The sequence below is a fragment of the Cryptomeria japonica genome, chromosome 6, assembly GCF_030272615.1.
Source record: "Cryptomeria japonica chromosome 6, Sugi_1.0, whole genome shotgun sequence".
In the NCBI taxonomy this organism is placed as follows: Eukaryota; Viridiplantae; Streptophyta; class Pinopsida; order Cupressales; family Cupressaceae; genus Cryptomeria; species Cryptomeria japonica.
The window spans coordinates 10,257,725-10,275,111 of NC_081410.1; positions in this window are offsets into that span (position 1 = coordinate 10,257,725).

Sequence of the window (17,387 nt, forward strand, 5' to 3'; positions counted from 1 at the left end):
AGAAGAAGCAAGAAGAAGAAAGGAAGAAGAAAGAAGAAGAGGACAAGGAAGAAGAAAGAAGAAGAGGACAAGGAAGAAGAATAAAAGAGGAAGAAGGAAGAGGAAGAAAAGAAGAAGAAAAAAGAGGAGAAGAGGAAGAAGGAAGAGGAAGAAAAGAAGAAGGAAGAGGAAGAAAAGAAGAAAAAGGAAGAGGAAGAGAAGAAGAAGAGGGAAGAAGAAGAAAAGGAAGAGTAGAAGAGGAGAGCAGAGGAGAAGAAAAAGGCAGAAGAAGACAAGGAAGAAGAGAAGAGAAGAGAAGTGGAAAAGAAGAAAACTGAAGAAGCCAAGGAACGTGAAGCGACAAAAAGCTCTCAGTTGGAGACTCCGAAGGCAACCGGAAGTCAACCCTCATCGGTTGATTTTTCTAGTCCTATCGATCTCCAATCTGCAAGCGAGTCGGAGCTTATGCAGAGCATCAAGGTTTCTCAAGAGCGCCTTGAGATCATTCGCAGGAAAAAGGAACAAGACATCATTCAAACAACTGTAGACACACTTACCGGTTTAATCCCTGGTACTAATCTTCCTGACGCTGATTCATCACTAGCACAACTCAAACTTCTGTGTACTGTAGTGGATGATTAGGTGTAGAGCCTAGAAGAAGTAGCTGAGGCCAATGTAAAGAAAGAGCACCAAAAGGCTCTTAATGTTGGTCTAGTGAAGAAACTGAATGAGCTTAGGACTGAACTGTCAAAGGATCAAAAGGACATAAGGAGTGCTTTGGATGAGGGAAACCTGCTACTCAGCAAAATCTGTCAACCTCATCTGTTCTGTGATGATGTGCTAGCCAAGAAGCAATAGCTTCAAACAGACTTACAGTCCTACTTCAGCACATTCAAGACTCCTTACGACTCCTTTGCAACATATGGGCAAACCATTCACCGGTTCCAGATCCAGACAGCCAAGATAGAGCAAGAGATCAGCACAAGGTCTAGGGATTTGCAGGAACTTCAACTGGTATTACTTCCACGACTGCAAATTCTCCAGAAATACTATCTGAACCTAGATGCACTGACAGTCACCCAAGAACTGAGCACAATAGATGCCATGGAGGAACAGGTATCACAAATGCAGACAGAGAAGGAAGTGGCGACCTCCCTACTCGAGTCCTGGTCTCTTTCCATGAAACAATTTTTGTAGGACTACAAAGCGGTTTTTGACAAGCATTATTCATTATTGTCATAAACTCTTTTATATATATATGGAAACAGGTTTTTGTAGCGGTACTTTGTCATTGTTGGCAAAGGGGGAGAAGTATGGTTTTAAAATTTTTATGGTCTTAAAATTTTGAAATTTTGATATATCAGGGGGAGAAGTATATCAGAGGAAGAAGTATCTATTTTGAAATTTTGATATATGCTATATGCTCTGATGATTATGCTCTGAATGCAAAATTGCTATACACTCTGTTGATTAAGGGATAGTGTATATGCTTAGGGGGAACAATTTTGTTAATGGCAAGTTTTTGTTGTAAAACACTTAGATGTCAAAATTTTATTTTCCTAAGTATTGCCATCAATGCCAAAGGGGGAGATTGTTGGCATTTTTGATGTTTATGTTGTGATTGTCATTGATGGACACACACTTTTATTGAGATCCCCTTTATATGTATGAGCTCATGCTCAACCGGTATTTGTTCCAACCGGTATGTTGTATTCTAGTCTTTAGACTAGTGGTGATTTTGCAGAATGTGTTTCCCAGTCTGAAGCGGCATGTCGACCCCAAGCGGTTCGCAGATCACAAGCGGTATGAGGAAGCAAAGCAGCACAACACATTCTTACCAGTCTTCATTTTTGTCAAACCGGCAACCGGCGTTTTGTATGAACTGGTAATACTCTGTGATGAGTTACCAACCGACATTTTGTGATGAGTTACCAATCCACTAATTGTTTGATGGTGCCGACACATTGACGGTGATTCTTGTGTCATGTTACTAAGTATGTCTAGATTCACTAAACCTAGGAAATTGTAATGTAATCCTATTGGACCGACATGAAATCAAATTCCTTTAAAAGGACATCATGTCTAGGGTTTTTTGAGTTGTTAAAGAAGTTGCGAATAGGGTTTATGTTGAGCTAGGGTTTAAGGTGGAAGTGCAGAGCGATCTTATGAGAGAAGATCGAGTTGTAATTGAGAGAGAGATAGAGGAGACTGAAGTAATGCTGGAATGCATTAGCTGTGAGCAATACTAGATCTAACCAAGCAATTTGTGCTAGTAGGTAGATCAAACACTTGTTGATTACTCACATCTTTAACAAGTCTGTAGCCCTTAACTGGGTAGGCCTCAAAGCCTTTGTAAAATCCTCTAACAAGGTGGTTCACACATGTGAATCTAAAATCCTCTAACAAGGCAGTCTTTAATCGGACTTATCTCCTAACAGAGATTGAGATTCCTAACAAGATCAGTTTTGGTGAAGAACATTGTAAGACCTTAACCGGTTTGACCTTAACCAGTCTGGTTTCTATTCTGTAGATAGTGACTTGTGAGTTCCATCTCATCGTGGTTTTTCCCAATTGGGTTTCCACATCAAATATCTTGTGTTATGGTTGTATTGCTTTTGTGGGTGAATGTTTTATTCGCATTTTGGTTTGTATGTGTGATAACCGGTTTGATTGTTAGACTGCTTTACCGGTTTACCTTTAGACTGTGTAAATGTTTTAGTGCAAAGATTTTTGGCATACTAATTCACCCCCCCCTCTTAGTATTCATCAATAATAGTCCACATGAGGTGGATCACCCACTGAATGTGGAGTGTAACAACAAGATCACACCATAAAAGGTGGAAATTCTCCTACACACACTATCCCAATGTGGCACAAACACCCAAGTGCCTCATACCCAAACTACTATGAAATGCATTTCCTAAGTAAACTTAAGTAAGTGTAATAATATCCAAGATGAATAATTATTTACACCAACACCTTTATTTAAATTATGTAATGTTTCTATCATTTCAAAAAATAAAAATTTTAGGAACAAGGTTTGATATGCATATATTTATTATATACCAGCACAACAATTGAATGTTGTGGGTGTTATGGATATTTTAATACAGACATTTAACATATAGAAGTAGGGTTATGTTAGAGATTTTGGAAGTAACTACACATCAAATTTTGGGTGCCTTTGAAAAGAAAGTGGTATGATGAAATCTTTGGGCATAAAATAGATGAAATGCACTCCATATTACTGCTGCACAATATTTTGGTCGATGATATTTTTAAAATAGTAAAGGAAGGTGTATGGAACAACCAAATTCTTATCATTATAAACAATGAATATTTTAAGATCCTTTTATGAAAGGTCCCTAAATGAATACACTTTAAATTGATTTTAGCAATGACTATCAGATATAGATAAAAATAAATTCTTTTTGGATAAGGATGGTACACATAATCTACTATCAAAAGGTTGTCAAAAATTCTTGGAACTAGGAGGTGTGAACTGGCCTACTCTTTTGCTTTGGATTGCCTTGCATCCAAATGGTTTTGTTTTTTAATCTTCTCTATCATGGATCACGTAGCATAACACAACTTGCTAGCCAATGAAATCCATGATGTAGCATGAATCACCCAACATTACATAACTTGTTAGATAGTAGCGTATTCATGTTTCTTCTCTTTTCTCTTATCATATGACCAATAGTAAGCATCTCCTTAGTAGACCTAGAAGTCATATCTCTTCTCCTATGACAGAGTGTTCAAGTAGAATTGTTGGGACTAGGAGGTACAGATCGACCAAATCCTCCACCTGTCAGATGTAGACAAAATTAATGCTTTTTGGATTAGGATGGTACACAAAATCTACGATCAAAAGGTTGTCAAAAATTCTTGGGACTAGGAGGTGTGAACTGGCCTACTCTTCTGCTTTTCATGCCATCAAAATTTGAGTTTGATTGTCATCATTTACTTTGCCAAATTCTTCACACGTAACTCCTAAATCAATTTCCTACACACAAAATAACGAAAATAGGTTTGTTGATGGGGGATTTCCTAGGTCAAACCTTGGGTTGTGAATGAAGTATAAGGTTTTCCTTTTGAGGGAAAGGATAGATCTAATCTAAAAATGCTTAAAATTGAATATGATACCTTGATGAATATTTCTTGAATCCTCACACAAGGTTTTAGGATGTCATGCAGACTGTTGATCACGAATGTTGTGCTTTAACTTGAATTCTCCTTCAACGCTTGATGAATGCTTGATTGCTTGTTCACTTGGAATTTAATTGATTTTATAATTAAGAGATCACTTGAATTGTAGGTACAACCCTTCAAATGTCAGGGTAGTCTTCCTTTTATACCTAATCATACATAAAGTGTTTGAATTTTTTCTCACACACGAGGCAAGAAATGAGGGGTCATATTTTGGGTCCCAATCATGAGTACTAGGACACCTAAGGTGTCCTAGTCTTGTCAATTAAGGATGTGACATGCTAAAGTGGGCATCAATGTCTCAAGATCAGATGGACCTTAAGTGATTATCTCCCTTGCATATGATTTGTTTTGGTGATAAACTTCACCATTCTACTCACAAGAATTTTATTAAATCTCAAATATAGGGATCATAACTTATTAATGATGCAGTGAAAGTCCTTCATGAAGGACTTCTAGAAGTATTTTTGGATGAGTCTTTGTCAAGTGCAGAGAAAATAAAATTGATGCTTAGTGGATTTAAGGAACATGCTTTCAAATTGGAAGCCAAAGTTTTGAAGGATGTAGAGAAGAAGGTGGAAGAGAAAAGACTAGAAGTTTTGGTGATTAGATGTGCAACAACACATATCCAACTAAAAGAAAGCATAATTTTTTTTTCAGAAAAGTGGAAAGGATGTAGTGGTGGCATACATGTTTTAAAGGCAATGGCCTAAATATACTAAGGATATTAAGGGTCACATAGATGTTATAGCATCACAAATTGTACAACTATCCAATACTATAGACATGAAGAATGATGCAGAAGGAAACAAAAGGCTTCAAATAGAAAACTTGTACATGCAACTAAATCCATTGACTAATCAGAAGAACAAAATTAAGAAACGGTTCGATCATCTGAGAGATGTTGTAGACTTGCAACTCACTAGCTACTTAGTTTTTGCGGGGTAAGATTTTTTTTTGTTTTGGTTATGGTTGTGGTGTTTGTAGGGAGACATTTACAAATTTATATCTATTTTCACTATTTAATGGGTTATAGGTTTGTAATGGTAATCTAATGTTATTTCGTATTTTTGTATAAATTCTTTATAATAGCCTATTATAGTGATTTGTTCTATTATGGATAATGTTGTGGGTCAGACGGCTTTGCCGTTGGTGCATGATAGCATTGCATGAGTTCTACTTTTAAAAATTACATGAAACATTTTTAATTTATTTGATTCAGTGTTATTTGAAAAGAAGTTTATCAATGATGTTTCCTTTCTCCAAGAATTGGATCTAGGATCTTTCCGTCAGATAATATGTAACATCCAATGACTAAATATTTTCTTTACAAATGCTTATTTTATTTAATTATCATCTAAGCGTGAATTAAAATTTATATCTATGCGGAAGCAGAAGATACAAGCTCAAGACTCATGTGCAAGTAAATTTTGTAAAAGAAAGCAAGCAGGCATTATCTTGAATGACATGGAAACAAGCTCATCAACTACCTAGAAGAGAGCAATTGGAGAAAAGAAGAGGAAAGTGTTAAAGGGTGATAAATAGATAGAGAGTATGCAATACAAACAAAAAATGTCTGGAGTGTGTGATGTGATGTCTCTAATTTATGTCCGGAGGGATTAACTGGTTTTGGAATTCCTAGGAAACCTATTGGGCCACACTTGGAGGAAATCAATGTGTTCATGCAAGGGCCACCTTTTTTCTATTATGAGAATGATTCTTTTGCACCGAAGGATATTTGGAAGACAATATCCAAAATTTCTATAGTGTGGAACCAGAGTTGGTGGATTCGAAGTACTTTTCAGCTTCCAGAAGACCAAGAGGTTATGTACACAATCTCGCAATAGAAGGGTGATTTCAAGCATTACCTCTCCCCCCCATGACTATTCAAGAAGAACTTCCTAAGACAAAGGACTATTGGCCTCCATGGGATCAAAGAAAAAAATTGAATTGCATAGACAGTAGACGATGTGGTGGTGTCCTTCGTGAAGAACTCTGCACTATAATTGAAAATTCACAAGGGAAACTACAAGATAGTGAACATAAATACATTCTTGAAAAGTGGGAAGAATGGAACTTGGTTTGGGTGGGGCCAAGTCAGGTGGCTCCTCTAGAGGTTGACGAGATAGAAATAATATTAGGATTTGAAAAAGATCACACTCGTGGAACTTCATGTGCGATTGATCGATTGCGCTATTTGGGTAATATTGCATTCCAAATAGATACAGTTGCATACCATTTATATGTCTTGAAAGCATTTTATCCTGATGACATTAAATTAAAGTACTTTCTCTTCTATCTAGTATTGGTGGAGCAGAGGTTGCATTGCATCAACTTAGGATACATATTTCTGCAGATACAACACAAGTTAAATGTATCCCAGGTCGATGCAAAGCAACCTTTGCTCCAGAGATCACCGGAAAATAGAGAAAGAACTTTAATTTAATGCCATCAAGATAAAAGGCTTTAATCAAGACAGATAAATGGTATGCAACTGTATCTATTTGGAATGCAATATTACCCAAACAACGCAATCGATCAGTCGCACACGAAGTTCCACGAGTGTGATCTTTTTCAAATCCTAATATTATTTATATCTCATGAACCTCTAGAGGAGCCACCTGCCCTAGCCCCACCCAAACCAAGATCCATTCTTCCCACTTTTCAAGAATGTATTTCTGTTCACTATCTTGCAGTTTCCCTCATGAATTTTCAATTATAGTGCAGAGTTCTTCACGAAGGACACCACCATATCGTCTAGAGTCTATGCTTTAATTTTTTTCTTTGATCCCATGGAGGCCAATAGTACTTTGTCTGAGGAAGTTCTTCCTGAATAGTCATGGGGGGGAGAGATAATGCTTGAAATCATCCTTCTACTGGGAGATTGTGTGCATAACCTCTTAGTCTTCTGGAAGCTGAAAAGTACTTCGATTCCACCAACTTTAGTTCCACACTATAGAAATTTTTGGATATTTCCTTCCAAATATCCTTTGGTGCAAAAGAATCATTCTCATAATAGAAAAAAGGTGGCCCTTGCATGAACACATTGATTTCCTCCAAGCCTGGCCCAATAGGTTTCCCAGGAACTCCAAAACTAGTTAGTCCCTACGGACATAAATTAGAGACGTCACATCACACACTCCAGACATTGTTTGTTTGTATTTCATACTCTCTATTTATTTATCACCCTTTAACACTTTCCTCTACTTTTGTCCAATTGCTCTCTTCTAGGCAGCCTATGAGCTTGTTTCCATGTCATTCAAGATAATGCCTTCTTGCTTTCTTTTACGAAATTTACCTGCACATGAGTCTTCAACTTCTATCTTTTTCTTTCGCACAGATATAAATTATAATTCACACTTAGATGATAATTAAATAAAATAAGCATTTGTAAAGAAAAGATTTAGTCATTGGATGTTACATATTATCTGACGGAAAGATCCTAGAAAATTCTTGGAGAAAGGAAACATCATTGATAACCTTTTTTTGCAAATAACACTGAATCAAATAAATAAAAATGTTTTATGCAATTTTTAAAAGTAGAACTCGTTCAATGCTTTCATGCACTGATGACAAAGCCATCTAACCCACAACATCTGATACCGTCAAAATTTTGATGACAACTAAAGAAACATCTGACAAGGATGTTGTATATCCGATGTCACTTCCTTGTCGAACAGTCGTCAAGGAGCAAACATAGCATCCATCGGAATTCTGACCATAATCCGTCAAAATTTTTGGTCAGGGGGGGGAAAATATAGCCGTTGTCGAAAGAGTTCATAACGTTGTTGGAATTCCGATGCAAATGGCATTGTCGGGAAGACCGACGACGAGTTTTCAACGGTTAAATTGGTCGGAAGTCCAGCGTGGTGTCGTCGGACTACCGATAATTGTCTGTCAGAAATTAGGCCCAAATGTACTAGTGCCACAAGGAAATTTCCATGAAAACCCTAAAAAAGGCACACAACAAGCAGAAAGGGTAGTAGCCATGAAATATTCAAAAGGACAATATATAGTCCATGACATAGAAGTTCAACAAAGCCAACTTGACAGAGATTTTACTCCATGGATATCTATACCAAATGGAAGACAATGGTATTGGTTTTGTTATCCCATATTGGTCTGATTATTTGCATTATATAGTATTATCACATTATTCCATATGTGGCCTTTTTAGTAGCTTTAGTTGGGATTTAGTTTTACAAATCTTGTGCATCGGTATTGCTTTGTTGATATTTTCTCTTCATGTAGATCAGTACACAAACGAAAAACTTATGTTAAATGTTAGGAATATATAACCTTTGAGGTTAGAACATGTGGGGATTAGTGGAGTTTAGTTCAATGAATGGCTTATAAAGACTCTTTTGTGGATGGTTTTAGAACCACTAGTTCAAGGAGAAGGTGGTTGTGCAATTTCCTTCTCATGATGACAGTAGTTGCACAACTGCTTGTTTATGTTGAAATGATAATGAAGTTGCATACACTTTCAAAGGATAAACCAAGAAACATCTATTCCACAAAAGAACATTGAAACATGAGCTTGCATGAGCAACAAGATTGAATTACTCAATGAGATATGAAATTGATTCAATTGATATTTTACAATGTACAAATGAGCCTTTCTTATATAGGCAAGGTAATGAGGTAGGATGACAACTACCATTGATACATGTTGGGGAAATAGGTGTTGTACACCTTGCACAATAGTGTTTACAAATGTAATATTCTAATTATTATGCAAGTTGCACATGGACGTGTAAAGTGTAAAGATTCTCTTGGAATATTCTTGGGTCCACTTGATGAGTTGTATTGTAACATTGAGATATATTATATTGTAATTATTTAATATTGACGAAATTAATTTAATAAAGTACCCAATATTAGATGCGGGGTCAATGGGGTAGTTATCCCATGGTTTTTTGTAGCACATGATTTTGATGTAATACCACTTGGTGGTTTTGTGGGAGCATGTGTCTATAAAAGTAACCACAAGGGTAGTTGTTTGGGTTATCCAGGTTTAGAATATGTAGAGATTAGAAGCATGGCATGGGGTGTCTGGTTACATGTTTGTTCACATAGATTGATTGTTGATGGCTAGGATTTCAAAAGTTTTCATGGTTGTATTGGTAATGTTGCATTGCTGATAATACATAGATGATAGATTCTTTTGGAGGTTGGGTTTTTCCCTCATGAGGGTTTTCCCAAGGTATATCTTGTGTCATCTTTGATGGGTTTGTTGTCTATTATTTGTGTGTAGATTCTCTGTGTTTATTTACTTGATTTCTCAATTGGTTATGTGGAAATTGTCATATGTATGGCCACCAAGTTTCCTTTCAAGTGGTATCAAAGTTATGGTTTTTTTGGTTATATTCTTAGGAGTTGAATCCATGAATGCATGTAAGAAAAAAAGAAAAGACAAGATATAAGGGTTTGTTGTAGGTTGCAGATCTGGGTTTATAAAAAAATGTTTTAAAATGGGTTTCAATGGATGTTCTTTATGGGGGTTTTGGAGGCGAGACTTTGTATTTGACCTCGTGGAATAAAACAAACCCCATGGTTGTGTTTAGTGAGATGGGAAACAAATTTTGATATAAAATTTGACCTATTTTGATGATGTTGGACTGAGAAGAAAATCTTTTTAGGTCGTATGACACAATTGTAGGTGTTGTCAAAAATATTTTTTATTAAAAAATTACATACAACATTAAAATTCAATTGACCCTTTTTTATGTTAATTTTTTTTTAAAGAAAAAGGCATAATAAATAAATAAAAATTTAAAGGGCAGTGGAATTTTCACACTCCCTGTACCTGCACAGTGGTAGGTACCGACACCCTGCCATAACGTATGTTGTGACAGGGTTGTTGACCCTCCGTCGGTTGGCAGCATTGAGCTGGCACTGTTGATACTAGAGACTCGGTCTGGAGGGGGGAGCCCCACCCCATCGAGATCCACTCCCCATTATGGTGGGTAAACTAAATAAATACAAATAAAAAAATAATTCGCCTTTCAAAATAAAAAAAGTAAAGTTTAAAATTTAATGAATTCCGCCCAAAGTTAATATTTGTCATTCAATTTTTGTATGCTTAATTTGATATGTGGTTGGGTCCATGGGTTTGCCAACCATGATTAATATTTTGTTTATTTAAAAATTTTAAATTTTAATTATGGGCATATTGGCAAATTTATTGGAATCCATTTATTGCAAATATGACCTAATATGCTATTTTTTTTTTCCTTGGAACATAACTTGGGCATATGGTGTTATATTTTCAACTTCTTATAATCGTTGGAAAGGCGACTCAAAGTAATACATGATGGTATGATCAATTTTTACAGCTTTTGTTGTTTGAGTAGTGAAATGCTAATTCGAAGTGGCGAGTTCCCTTTTGAATTTTAGAGGTCATAACTCAAGCATATGGAATCAAATTTCAAACTTCAAATAGTCAACGGAAAGATCTTGGAGATAAATACATAGTGGATTAGTTTTGGAGAAGGTTTGGCATGATTTATTTACTATTATTTTGAACTAAGTTGTTTATGGGTTCTTTTGACTACAATGATATTGTGAGTTTATGATATGTTACATATTGGAGATTTGGAGTTTATGCCATTATATACTCACTATGTATCTCACGTCAACATGGTTATCAGTTTGGGTTTGAGTATGTATGTTGCATTGTTGGGTCTACAAGTTGTGAAATGTTGTAGGTAGTCTATGCTTACAAGATTGCATATATGGCTTGGATATGGATTGTCTATGCTCATAAAAATTTAATTGTTGATGCATATTCATATTGGAGGCTTAGTTTAGTCACTTACTTTGTTGACTTTGTTGTCATGTCGAGGAGGAGAGATGTTGTTACTAGGTACAATCATGATGGAGGACCTATGTTGTTGACTACGTGATGCTTACAAGTTGGATACATTAGGAGTTAAATGCTTGTTCAACGGATGTGATCATGATATCTTGGATGTTCCTAGTGTTTAGTAACTTTGGTAGGTGCTTTGATTGGTGATGATTTGATTAGATTCTTGATTGGTTATGGTGGTGTATCTTCTTGTTTGAAGATCATGGTTAATTTGGCTTTTGGGAGCTCATGATGTGCAGTTTGAGTTCTTTGATTGTTAGAAGGCTTTTGTTGATTCTCATGTTAGAGGATATTTTTATCGTCATGAATAGCTTGGTTACACTTTTAGTGGGATATTTTGATAATAATAATGTGGTAGTGTAGGATTAGTTCCCGATTGTTTGTTGGCAGTTTTGTATCTTCTTGGCTTGGATATCTTGGTTTACTTGATGTTATTGATATTTTGATTATATGTGTGTAGACTTGAATGAGCTTCTTTTAGGAGATGGTTATCATGATGCTATAGAAAGTTCAGTATCATGGTTCAGAGGGAGCTTGTGGCAGCAATGTGTATTCACCATTGGATGGTGGATGATCTTCTTAGTGTGTAGATGTTGGAGGATGCCTTAGATCCTGTTGATGTAGAAGGATCTTTCACATTTGCAGGTACACTAGTAGGAGATGGCGATCTTCATGATATTTGAGGTTATCTTTTAGGACACAAAAATTTCTTTGGTTGAGGTGTGATTTATGTGTTCATTTGACTTGTTATCCTTGTTTGATAGGATGGTTGATATTATGTCATGGTGTACTCTTGATTCTAGATTAGAGTTTTGGCATGATATGGTTATTTGATTTGTTCATATGAAGCATGTTATCTTCGACGAGGAGATAGTCAGATCATGTTGTCATGTTAATGTTCTTGATTTTGCGATTGGAACTTTGACATTGATCTTGGTAGTTCTTTGTGTATTGGGTACACGATCATTTGCTTGATTACTTTACGGTGGTACTATGTTGCATTTGGAGTTTGGCATGGATTGATTAGTTACAGGTACTCATGGATACTTTGAAACATAGGTGATGTTGGTATTGTCTTGTTTAGAGACATGTGTTGAGATAGTTGATGGTTTCAATAGGAAGACCAAGGAGCATTCACTTTGTATGGACTTGAGAGGATATTTTTCTTAGTGTAAGTCATGATGACTTGGATAGCTTGATGAGTATTCTCATTCCTCACTCTTGGTCCACTCTTGGACTTGAGAGGAGATTGTTCTTAGTGTAATTCATAATGACTTGGATAGCTTGAGAGGTTTTGTCCATTGTTCCTTTCAGGTGCATTATGTTTATGCTTATCTTTCATAGATATGAATCTTGAGCTATGGATAGATGGTTAGTTTTGAAGGATTCAATTTGAGAGATGTTTATAATTGGTTATCTCTGTGTGCATTTGAGTTGTTATTATGATGGCATTCATTCATATTGAGTTTGGGAGATGGTTTATTGGGCTTATTCACATGGATTGGGAATACTATTGGTTTGATCTTCTTGGTTATGAGAGAATTATATCCATGTTGATTACATGATTTAAATGTTTGTTCGGTCTAATAGATTTAATGGGTTTGGGTGTTGTTATGGCTTTTCATTTGGGATTTTATGGAGAAGATTATACTTGACACAAATGACATTTAGAGGTGTATGTAGAAGGACATGCTACAAGTTTTGATTTGTAGTGTTTCTCTTTGGTCTTGGTTATCTTCCTCGATGTTTAGTTTCACATTACATTGGATTCAAGGTTGTTTGGAGCTATGTGCTCACTAGTTTGTGTTCACGTGTTGTCATGTGGGAGATGGCATGGAGGTTCCTTTGTCTCTTTCATTTGTTGGTTGTGGAGAACATGGGAGAGTATTGGAGACTTGCGATGAGAATTGTACTTGTAGGTTATTGGTTTACAATATTCATATTGATGTTGACGTTCCTTGATACTACATGGTTATGGTTACACTTTCATTGTGATGCTATTAGTGGATTCATTTTACCTATGCAATGGTAGTTTCTAGGTGTGTATGTGATAGGTATTGCACTTGGAGATTATGGTTGTAGGTTATGGGTTGTATATGTTGATGATATGTGATTCACTTGATATGTTTTTATACCTTGGAGGTATGGATAGTTGGATGTGCTAGCACTTGTTGTGGGTGCTATTTCATCTATGGTTATTGGTTCTTTACAACTACCGATGCATTTGATACCTTTAGATTGAGTGTTTGTGTTTGCAATATCAGTTGAGGCATGACTTATCATTCATTTTGAAAGATTATGTGGATTTCTCTTTGGATGGCCTCCTATGTGTAGTGGCAGTGGAAAATTGGCATAGTGGGGGGTGAGAGCGTTCATGTATGAGATGATGGTCAGTTTGTTTTTGTTGCAAGTAGCTTGATCGAGCACATGGATCACTTTGATTCCTTGATGCTATATGTGGCTAGAGAGATTGTACCCTTATTTACAATGGGGTTACTTATTGCCCCTTAAGCAATGTATACAACAAGTGAAAGAATGCTGAGAAAATATGTGTTGTACACCTTGCATAATAATGTTTATAATTGTAATATTTGATTTATTATGTGAGTTGCACATGGAGGTGTAAAGTGTAGAGATTCCCTTGGAATATTCTTGGGGCCACTTGATAAGCTGTATTGTAACATTGGGATATATTATATTATAATTATTTAATATTGAGAAAATAAATTTAATAAAATACTTAATATTAGATGTGGGGTCATTTGGGTAGTTAGCCCATAATATTAGCACATTGTTTTGATGTAATACCACTTGGTGGTTTTGTGGGAACCTGTGCCTACAAAATCAACCACAAGGGTAGTTGTTTGGGTTAGCTAGGTTTAGCATTTATGGAGGTTGGGAGCATGGCATGGGATGTGTGGTTACATGCTTGTTCACATGGATTTCTTGTTGATGGTTGGTGTTTTGTAAGCTTTCATGGTTGTATTTGTAATGTTGCATTGCTGATAAATACATTGATGATAGATGCTTTTGGAGGCTAGGTTTTTCCCTCATGAGGGTTTTTCAAAGGTACATTTTGTGTCATCTTTGATGGGCATGTTGTCTATTCTTTGTATGTAGATTCTAAGTGTTTATTTTCTTGATTTCTCAATTAGATTATGTGGAAATTGTCATATGTATGGCTGCACGTTTCCTTTCAAGTGGCATTAGAGCTATGGTTTTGTTGTTATAACCCTAGGAGTTGAATCTATGAATGCATGTAATAATGAAAGACAAGGCAAGATATGAGGGTTTGTTGCAGGTTGTGGGGTTGCAGATTTGTGGGCATTTCTTGCAAATTTGGATTTATAAAAATGCATGATACATAATGATAAATTTATAAATCTAAAAGTAAATAATGAGACGTGGCCCCATTAGAAGATAACTTCTAGAATGTCATGTAGGATAACTAACATGATCCTATGAACAATATTAAATAACAAGTTACACAAAGTTACTTTATAACAACTAACTTAAATGCAAGCTAGGTCCTAAGTAGACTTAACATGTAAATAGGTTCCAACTAATAATTAGTTAGTTAATATCCTTATTCACACTAACAGTTTATTCAGGTGGCATTTGCATAACTGCTAGTTTCTTTATGGGTGTAAATCATCATTACATATAGTTCTATTTTAGTATGTAATATTTTTGTTGGACAACAAAAAAATGTTTAGAGTAACATATGTAGGTAGTGTTTATCATATTTTTAATATTGTCGCATTCTATCTTGTGCACCAAGAGATGTGTAAGTTTTTTGTACCCTTATGGGGCAACTATGAGGGTTTGGAAATTTTTGAATGTTGAAAGGAAAGTTAGAAGAAGATTATAGAACTAAGCCTTGTGAATTATGACTAAGTACCAAAAAGATAGCATACTATATTATAATAGTGATAATAAGGACCACACAATATTAATCATTGTGAAATAGTATAACTAACTATCATAATACATGTACCAAAGAGAAAACCTTTTGAAGAACACAATACATGGCATGAGTTGACAATCCATAGAGGATAGAGTGTAGACTAAATAATAATCTAAATTAACAACCCCAAACATTCATCATAGAAGGGTAATGTATGCTAAGAAAATTTGAATATGACATAAGTCAAATGGGGTAGTCAACATGATGTTTTGCTCACTATGATAAATGATAAGAAGCTAAATACTATCACCAAACAATTAGTAAATCAAATAAAACATGAATAACAATCTAGGAGTTCATAATGATATTCCTTCAAATAAAAAGGCATGAAAATATAGTTGGAGTCTGCAAGGATGTTATTACTGACAAGGCATTTTCAAGAGGCATCAAAAAGTGATAATTAGTTTGATTCACTAGAGATCATATAAAAATAGTATATTAGGGCTATTGAATAAATGAACATTGAGCAAGGATCCTTGTTAAAATCATGCAAGAATAATTTATCCAAAGGGCAACACTATGAACTAGTTATAATAAGTTTGATATTGAAGTGCTTTCCTTTTGTTTTTTCCACCAATGTAAACTCAAAACATGTACAACAAACCAATGAAAACACTTCATGATAGTCTACAATCAACAATTTGAATGGACAGTGGCATGTTTCATCATAAAGTGACTATGAGGTCAAAAGAAAATTATGCAAGGTACAATGTCATCCCAATGGGAAGTTAAGAAGGTAGGACAATTTGAGGACAATAAAAAGTTCATAAATATGATGATATTCACAAAAAACATGTGATAGGATATAGCCATAATAGCAAAGAGGCTATGCAAAGGGTAGAGATCCTTGGCAATACCTCTCGAAGGCCATCATCAAACACAATTCACCAATTATGTAAGGGAAACACTATGAACTAGTTATAATAAGTTTGATTTTGAAGTGATCTTATTTTGGGTTTCTCAATAAGGTAAACTCCAAACATATGTAGAAAACCAATAACAATACTTCATGATAGTCTAAAATCAACATCTTAAAAGAACAGTAGCATATTTTATCATAAAGTGACGGTGAGGTCAAAGAACAATCATGCAAGATACAATGCCATGCCATTAGGAAGTTAAGAAGGTAGGAATTGAGGGTGGTCAAAAGATCATAAATATGGCATTCCTCACAAATTCCTTGTCGAGACCTCTTGAAGGCTATCATCAAACACAATCTAACAATAATGCAATTGTTATCACATAGATATGTACTCTTACTAAATTGTCTACTCAGCTATCTAGTGACACATGAAAACAATCATAGGCCTATGGGTTGCCTGAAAATTGGAGTGATTCACTAGAGAGGGTTGGTTCCCTTGGATTATGACCTAAAACTACTCTAATATTTCTCTTAACATGAAACCTAAAACTAAGAGGTGATGCACCATATACTCTTATGACTTAAATTATTGTGTTAAAGACACAAACATCCATTAATTCAACTATTTGTGCACAACTCAAGCTTTTGTATACTTGTATATTAGTGTTTCATAGAAAGGTTAAGTGTCATGCCCACTCTTGGGCACGAACGGAATTTTTTTTTTTTTTTAAATACTTAACTAATTATCGACTAACTAATTTAAATTAATGCAACCTAGTGCGATTAACTTAAATAAATAATGCATCCTGAATTAGGTCTTAACTATATTTGTGTCAATCAGGTAATATAATTCAATTTTAGAACACTAGGTTTACCAAGTTATCAACGAGCTAATATTTCCCCCAAAAGGGGTGATCACTAAGCTTCGTTATTAAGAAATTAAAATCTTAAATACAACGATTAATTTCAAATATAAACATTTTAAAATTTACCTTATCATCCTTAATCCACTAGAATTTCTAATTTAATTAACCTCGTTATTTAAAACACCTTAATTAATTGAAGCCCCCATAGTCTAAAATCACTTTACTAAAATAAAATCCTCTTGGAATAATATACTTTATTTAATTTAGACCCCCATAATTTAAAACTACGTTATAATCATATACTTAATTTTGGCCCTCTTTGGCCCTACAAAAATTTAGTGGCCACACCCCTATATTATTCTTTTTACAATCTAACCCACCTAGATAATTAAATCATTTTATATCGTTCCTCCTTCTTATGCCCAATATTAACCAAATTGTACAAAACTTATCTTCACATTCTATCAATTTTAATACAAATTAAATGCCAAACTAATCCCACTATTTTTATTTATATAAAATATATAAATACATATACATATATATATATTCGTATATATATATATATATATATATATATATATATATATATATATATATATATATATATATATATATATATATATATATATA